This window comes from Heterocephalus glaber, unplaced genomic scaffold (assembly GCF_053883595.1).
Source record: "Heterocephalus glaber isolate CG9 unplaced genomic scaffold, H.glaber_assembly_v1.0 deba00001813, whole genome shotgun sequence".
Lineage (NCBI taxonomy): Eukaryota > Metazoa > Chordata > Mammalia > Rodentia > Bathyergidae > Heterocephalus > Heterocephalus glaber.
The window spans coordinates 1424016-1433028 of record NW_028258484.1 but is presented as its reverse complement, the minus strand read 5'-3'; the positions used below and the strand labels follow the sequence as shown (position 1 = coordinate 1433028).

The 9013-nt window shown below is 37.5% G+C and overlaps 1 pseudogene; it reads right to left on the bottom strand.

Moving 5' to 3' along the window:
• Positions 1-1467: 1467 nt before the first annotated feature.
• LOC101708890 (actin-related protein 2 pseudogene) overlaps positions 1468-9013 on the bottom strand; it is a 45948-nt pseudogene continuing 38402 nt past the window's right edge.

Here is a 9013-nt window from a genome sequence, read left to right as displayed (position 1 = left end):
AAAAAGTCAAGCCAATTTCTCTAATTTCAGTCATCCAAAAAATTAAAGCTTTCCTTTTCAAATTCATTTTCAGTAAAGAACATTTTGAAATGCAGAAAAATAATCTGCACTTTATACTTAGCATGATTTGATTTCTTAACTATTTCTCAAATTTAGGAAGAACTCATCTCTGGATACTATTTGATATTTTTTCAGATAACAATACTGACAGGATTCATAAGTAGGATTTTCTGACACAGGCAGGAAAGTTTGCTAACCTTTAAAGAATCCCAACCACTCTTCCTTCAAGCATAAAAGACATCTGGGAATTAGCAGTTAGGATTAGTTTTCCATAAAAAGACACATTTAAATCTTGGTTTTGGCAAACATTTTAAATAGTCAAATTTTACTTTGCTTGTGGGTCTCAAACCAAAACAGACAGAAAACAAATGAAAATTACTCAACTGGCAGCAAGTCCCACATGCCAATGTCATTTTTAAACCAACCATGAAAATCTACTGCCAGAAATTATTTACATGTAACTGCTTGTTTTATTAAATAAGCACTGGTCAGTTATATAAAATAAGTATTTGCAAGAAATGCTACTGAGTGCTGGGTTATCTTAATGATTCTGGAATAAACAGAAGCATTTAGAAAACACTAGCTCTTAAGCAATTTTTATCTGTAATTTGAATTAATAAAAGCATATTTATTTACTTTTAAAGCACATTTAAATGTTACTTTTCCATTGATAGATTCTACAGTCTATTCTCACCTAACATGGTTGATTTAAAAAAAAAAATCCCTAAGCCACATGGTAATGGAATATTAAACATATCATATAGAAACAGTTCCGGGCAGACCAAAAGAAGAAAACCTGCCAAATCAAAGTACTGTAAATAAAGTTCATCTTCTGCACAACCCTGCCCTGCAAAAATCCTCAAAAATCATAATCAAGAGAGTACCCATTCTCCCCATCACACAATAACCCACTCAAAACACTTTAGTTCTGAGCTTAACATTTCCCTAAGATGATAACAGGAGAAACTTTAAGGTACTCAAAGCTGCAGCATTAACTGTTGCAAGCATCACACTAGAGAGAAAATGCTCTAAGGGGTTAGGGCTGCCCACCCAACCCTTACCACCCCCAACCCCAGGAATATGCAAAAGCCCAGTTAAAGTTTTTCTTATGCTAATACAGGCATACTACCTACTGTGCTAAAGACTAACAAGAGCAACATCAGAGCAGTAAAGTGAAAATAGAAAGCCCATAGGAGTCATCTAAACCTTAGAAGAAACAAAGCAGCAGACGAGACCCTTTCTTTGCCCTCTGATTTTGTTGGCAGGGAAGTGGTTGCATTAAGCAGCCAGATTTACCCACAGTAACAAAAATTTAACAAAACTTCCCCAAGGCATCTGAATAAAACTTGACCTTTCCAGTCAAAGGGCACAGAGACACCTCTTCCATGTTCAGGAGTTGAATGAGTTCAATTATTGCCAATAAAGGAAAAAAGAAAGCATTAGTGGTGTGATGGGATCGAGCCTTGCAGTTTATCGAACAGTCACACCGAGCTTCTCCAGCACATGGACACCTTTTTCCTGATACTCTTGTCGGGTCATCCAAAACTTGTCTTTGTGTCTTTCATGATATCTGCCAGAACTGCACCACCCAGGAAAACCATGTGCTTTCTGTGGGGTGAGTCTTCAATGAGAATCTTAAATTTAGAAAGTTTTTCCATATCTCCCTTTAAAACTCGTTCTAAGTAAAGCTGTTTAAGTTCTTGTTCCAACCATGATGGCAGGCCAGGACACATAGTAGATCCTCCAGAAAGCACAATGTGCTTATAGAATTCAGATCTAGTATCAATATCAGCTGCCTGGATTGTGTTATAAAGTAATTCAGCAACACCGACTCCCTCAACATTGATCAAGTGAGGCTGAAATAAAGCTTCTTGTGCTTCGAATCTCTCTCCCCCAACTTTAATAATTTGTCTGCCTGGGAGTGTGTAAGATTCAACTAATACTGTGGTTTCTAAGGCCAGTTTCTGCTCTTGTTCAATATTGTATCCCACGTAACACAGGTTCTCTTTAATCATTTGAACTGTTTCAAAATCATCAGAATGGTTGAAGGCATATCCTCACAACAAAAGCAGCTTGATGAGATATCTGATGATGTTCCTGCCAGCAATATCCAGTCTCCTGGTGAGATGAGGGAGAGAAAAGCTTTCATACATGGGCAAATGTGAGTTACACCATCTCCAGAGTCCACCACTACACCAGTCAATAAACCTTGAGCATATAAAGTCAGAACTGCCTGGATGGCTACATACATGCCAGAAAACTGGTATGTTTCAAACATTACCTCTACAATCTTCTATTTTTGGTTGGGTTCATAGGAGGTTCAGTAAGTAAGATTTTGCAACTTCTCGTGTCTATGTTGAGTTTTTCTGGTCCAAATGTATAGTCCCACAGGTGTTTCATGTCATCACAATTTTGTACTATGTCATTTTTCATGGGGTAGTTAAGCTCTAACATTGAGCATAATTAACTGGTCTCATCACCAACCATAAGATCCTTGATTTCAATGTTTCCCACTTTGGTGGTTGATCTGATAATAGGTCTGCCAATGAAAGCAGGGAAGATGTGCTCTGGAAAGTTAGAGCCTGCATATCCACACTTCACAAATGGCAAATTTGGGAAATGGAGCCCTTCTAGGAACTCAGAAACCCAGCCTTTTACTCCCGTGGGCACTTTTGACAAACAGTCCCTGCTGGTTGAAGAAGCAGCTCCCTCCGGGCAGCAGGTGGGGTCTGCATCCACTGCCAGGCAGTCTGCTGCTGGTCTGGCCCACCGCCTTGATCTGGGAGGCTGTGGGGCTCACACCTGAGAAATTTCATGAATACCAAACCAGCACTCCAAACAATCCTAAGCAATATCCTAGAAAAAGACAATGATGATCACAACTCCATGAGGCCCAACAGAGGGAAGCCACCAGGCAAGGTAAGACACTAAATGGAAAGGGGGAAAAATAAGAAATAAAAGCCAACAACAGTAAAACATCATAACAAGGATGAGTCAATATCTATCAGTTATAACTATCAATGTTAATGGTCTCAATTCACCATTCAAAGGAAATAGACTGACAGAATGGGTCAAGAAGCAAAATCCAACAATATGCTGTATACAAGAAACACACCTAACTAAAAAGGAAATTCATAGACTGAAAGTAAAAGGATGGGAAACAGTTCTCCACATGACAGGAACCCAGAAAAAAGCAGGGGTAGCAATCTTATTTGCAGACAAAATAGATTTCAAAACAAAACTAATTAAGAGAGACAAAGATGGTCACTACATCCTTGTGAAGGGAACAATCCAAGAGGAAGAGATGACAATCCTAAATATATATGCACCAAATATGAATGCCCCCAACTATACAAAACAAATATTAATGGACATGAAAAAACAAATAAGCACTAATACAATTGTAGTGGGGGACCTCAACACCCCTCTATCACAAATAGACAGATCAACTAGAAAAAAAATTAACAATGAAATTCTAAAACGGAGCCAAGCTATTGAACAAATGGACTTAATAGATGTTTACAGAGCATTCCACCCCACAAAATTGGAATACACATTCTTTTCAGCTGCACATGGGTCATTCTCCAAAAAAGATCACTTGCTAGCTCATAGGACATATCTAAGTAAATGTAAAAGAATTCAAGTTATCCCCTGTGTATTATCAGACCATAGTGCAATAAAATTGGAGATCAATAACATAAGAAACTGCAAAACTCCCATAAGCAAATGGAAGTTGAATAACACCCTCCTGAGCAATCAATGGGTAACAGGGGAAATTAAAGAAGAAATTAGATAGTTTCTACAAGTAAATGATAATGCCAGTACAACATACAGGAATCTGTGGGACACAATGAAAGCAGTTCTATGTGGGAAATTCATAGCACTGAATGCCCATATTAGGACAAGAGAGAGAACTCAGTTAAATAACCTAATGCAGAACCTCAAGCTCCTAGAAAAAGAAAAGCATAACAAACCCAAAGCTCATACAAGGAAGGAAATTATGAAGATTCAAGCAGAAATCAATGCAATGGAGACTAAGAGAATGATACAAAAAATCAATGAATCAAAGAGTTGGTTTTTTGAAAGAATAAATAAAATTGATAAACCTTTAGCCAACCTTATCAAAAAAGGAAAGAAAAGGCTCAAATCCATGCAATTAAGAACAAAAAAGGTGAATCCACAACAGATCCAGCAGAAATCCAGAGGATCATCAATACCTACTTTGAGAACCTGTACTCTAATAATATGGAAAACACAGAAGAAATGGACAGATTCCTAGATACATACCAATTGCCAAAATTAAATGATGAAGATATAGAAATTCTAAACACCCCTGTAACAATGAGTGAAATTGAAAATGTAATGAAAAATTTACCAACAAAGTAAAGCCCTGGTCCTGATGGCTTCACTGCTGAATTCTACAAGACATTTAAAGAAGAACTATCGCCATTACTCTTTAAACTCATCAAGGAAATTGAAAGGGAGGCAAGGATTCCAAATTCATTCCGGGAAGCAAGTGTTACTTTGATCCCAAAACCAGGGAAAGACCCAACCCCAAAACAGAACTACAGACCAATCTCCCTAATGAACATAGATGCAAAAATCCTCAACAAGATACTGGCAAACAGAATATGGAGTATCATGAAGTAGATCATACACCCTGACCAAGTTGGATTTAACCCAGGGATGCAAGGATGGTTCAACATCTGTAAATCAATAAATGTAATACACTTTATTAGAGTCAAGGACAAAAACCACATGATCATCTCAATAGATGCAGAAAAAGCATTTGACAAAATCCAACACCCATTAATGACAAAAACACTACAGAAAATTGGAATAGAAGGTTTTTTTTTTAATCTCAACCTGATTAAGGCTAACTATGAAAAACCAACAGCCAACATCATATTAAATGGTCAAAAACTGAAAATTTTCATGCTACAATTAGGAACAAGACAAGGATGCCCACTATCACCACTCCTGTTCAATATTGTTCTGGAAACATTAGCCGTAGCAATTAGAAAAGAGAAAGAAATAAAAGGAATAAAGATAGGAAAGGAAGAAGTAAAACTGTCATTATTTGCTGATGATGTGATACTTTACATAGAATATCCAAAAAACTCAGTCAAAAGTCTTCTAGACCTAACTGACAGATTCAGTAGAGTAGCTGCATACAAGGTCAACACTCAAAAAACAATAGCCTTCTTATATGCAAATAGCAGACCCATTGAGAGAGAAATTTGAGAAATAATTCCTTTTACAATAGCATCTAAAAAAATGAAATATCTAGGAATCAACCAAAGGAAGCAAAAGACCTCTACACTGAAAACTACAGTACTCTGAAGTAGGACATCGAAGAGGATATAAGAAAATGCAAATATATCCCTTGTTCCTGGGTAGGAAGAATCAATATAGTGAAAATGGCCATACTTCCAAAATTGCTGTATAGATTTAATGCAATGCTGATTGAAATTCCAACAATATATTTCACAGAACTAGAGAAAACAATTCAAAAATTCATTTGGATGCAGAAGAAACCTAGAATAGCAAAAGCAATTCTAGGCAACAGAGAGATGGCTGGGGGTATCACAATCCCCAACTTGAAACTATACTACAAAGCTACTGTGATAAAAACAGCATGGTACTGGCAAAGAAACAGACATGAAGATCAGTGGAATAGATTAGAAGATGCAGAAACAACTCCAGACATACTCAGCCAACTCATCTTTGACAAAGGAACCAACTACCCTCATTGGAGGAAAGATAGCCTATTTAATAAATGGTGTTGGAAAAACTGGATTTCAACCTGCCAAAGATTAAAACTAGACCCATACCTATCACTGTGCACTAAACTAAGATCAAAGTGTATTAAAGATCCAAATATTATGACAGAAACACTAAACTTGCTGGAGATAAGTTAGGTAGAACTCTTGATGACATTGGCATAGGAAAAGACTTTATGAACAAATCTTCAGTAGCATGGGAGCTAGCACAAAGAATCAACACCTGGGATCTCATCATATTAGAAAGCTTCTCCACTGCAAGAGAAACTACCAACAGAGCTAAGAGACAACCTACAATATGGGAAGACATTTTTAGCAACTGTACCTCAGACAAAGGTCTACTATTGAGAATATATAAAGAATTTAAAAAAACAGACCCCCCCCAAATTCAAAGACCCAATTCAAAAATAGACATCTGAAATGAACAGACATTTCTCAGACAAAGAAGTAAAAGCAGCAAATAAATATATGAAAAAATGTTCAACATCACTGGTCATTTGAGAGATGCAGATGAAAATAACACTGAGATTCCACCTCACCCCACAGAGAATGGCTGCTATCAAGAAATCAACCAATGACAAATGCTGGCAGTGGTGTGGAGAGAAAGGAACCTTTCTCCATTGTTGGTGGGAGTTTAGACTGGTGCAACCACTGTGGAAATCAGTATAGAGATACCTCAAAGAACTAGGTCTACAGGGCCCATTTGACCCAGCTATTCCCCTACTGGGAATCTTCCCCAAAGAATTAAAAGAATCATACCACAGTGATATATGTGCACCTATGTTTATAGTGGCACAGTTTGTAATACCTAAAGCTTGGAAACACCCAAGTGCCCATCAAGTGGAAACTGGATAAAGAAAATGTGGTTTTTTTAATAAAATGGAGTACTACTCAGCCAGAGAATGAGAAACTAGGGACATTTATAGCTAAATGGGTGCATATTGAAGCCATACTCTTAAGTAAAATAAACAGGACACACATGTGTAAATACCGAATAGTCTCTCTAGTGTGAGAAAATGAAAGTGTAAATAAGGATGAAAAGGATTAAAATGAATAATTGATAATTTGACATAGGAACAGGTAAAAGGGTGTAGGGGTGGTTGGAGGGCAAGGGGAAAGGGAGGAAGGGAAAAGAAAAATTATGAGAATGAATAAAAATGGAGTCAAAGTCTGTGTAAATAGGGAAGGATGGAGGGGGTGAAGGGTGCACAGGCAATGGGAGGGAAAAAAAAGAACTATGATACTTCATTTTCAGGTAAAAACACTCAATGATAAATATACATGTATCGTATACCTAAAATGTACCAATAAGTATGTCAATAAAAAGAAGAAATTGCCATGTAGTTCTGTTGAAAGAAATATTCTGGAAAGTCCTCAACTTTGTCCTAAGAAAAACTTGATGTTAGAACACAAACATTCTTTTCACAATGCTTCAGCAGTTTGCCATGCAGTTCTCATTCAAATATAATTGTAGCACCAGCTCTCCCATGCAGGTAAGTGGAAGTTGATGATATAAAGTGCAGTTCCTTCTCAGAGAAAGCAGCTAGAACTCTGACACTGTGACAGAACATTCCACTCTGTAAATTCCATGGAATACTATTCACATCACAATCTGGCTCTCTGCATTAAAATTTTCTGTAGCATATCCCTATGAGGCCTGTACCATGAATACCACTTGGGCCTTGAATTTGCCATGTAGTTCTGCTGAAGGAAGGGTCCTAGAAAGTCTGCAACATTGTACAAAGAACTTGATGTTAGAAGCCAAACACACTTTTCAGAATGCTTCTGCAGTTGGCACTGCAATTTTCATTCAAACATTCTTTAGCACCAGCTCTCCAGTGTAAGTCAAAGGAAGGTTATGAAATAAAGTGCAGTTCATTATCAGAGAAAGGAATTAGAACTCTGACACTGTGGCAGAACAATTCAGTCTGTTAATTGCATGGAATAGTATTCACATAACAATCTGGCTCTCTGCCTTACCAATTTCTGTAGCATATCTTTATGAGGCCTGTACCATGAATACCTCTTGGGCCTTGAAATTGCCATGTAGTTCTGTTGGAAGAAATGTCCTGGAGAGTGCTCAAATTTGTCCTAAGAAAATCCTGATGTTAGAATACAAACACAATTTCCATAATGCTTCTGTAGTTTGCACAAAAGTTCTCATTCAAACATTCTTCTAGCACCAGTTATTCCATGCAACTCAAAGGAAGGTTATAATATAAAGTCCAGCTCCCTCTGAGAGAAAGCAGTTAGAACTCTGTCACTGTTTCAGAACATTCCATTCTGTAAATTCCATGGAATAGTATTCATATTACAATCTGACTCTATGCATTGCAAATTTCTGTGGCAAGTCTATATGAGGCCTGTACTGTGAATAGCATTTTGGCCTAGAAATTCCCATGTAGTTCTGCTGAGAGAAAGATCCTGGAATGTACTCTACTTTGTCCTAAGCAGGACTCAATGTTAGAAGACAAACATGACTTTCATAATGCTTCTCTAGTTGGCACTGCAGCTTTCATTCAAACATTTTTCTACCACCAGCTCTCCCATCCAAGGCAATGGAAGGATATAATATAAAGTGCAGTTCTTTCTCAGAGAAAGGAGCTAGAATTCTGTCACTGTGGCAGAATAATCCAATCTGTAAATTCCATGGAATAGTAGTCACATCACAATCTGGCTCTGTGCATTGCCAATTTCTGTAGCACCTTTCTATGAGGACTGTACTGTGCATAGCACTTGTGAGTAGAAATTCCCATGTAGTTCTGCTAAAAAAAAGGTCAAGAATGTCCTCAACATTTTCCTAAGAAGAACATGTTGTTAGAAGCTAAACACACTCTTCAGAATGCTTCTGCACTTTGCAGTACAGTTCTCATTCAAACATTCTTCTAGAAGCAGCTTTCCCATGCAAGTCAAAGGAATGTTAGGACATAAAGAGCAGTTCCTTCTCACAAAAAGCAGGTGGAACTCTTTCACTGTGGCAGAACATTCCACTCTGTAAATTCCCTTGTATATTATTTACATCACAATCTGGCTCTCTGCATTACCAATTTCTGTAGCATGTCTCTCTGAGGCCTGTACCATGAATATCACTTGGGGCTTGAAATTGCCATGCAGTTCTGTTGAAATAAATGTCCTGGAAAGCCCTCAACTTCATCCTAAGGAGAACTTGA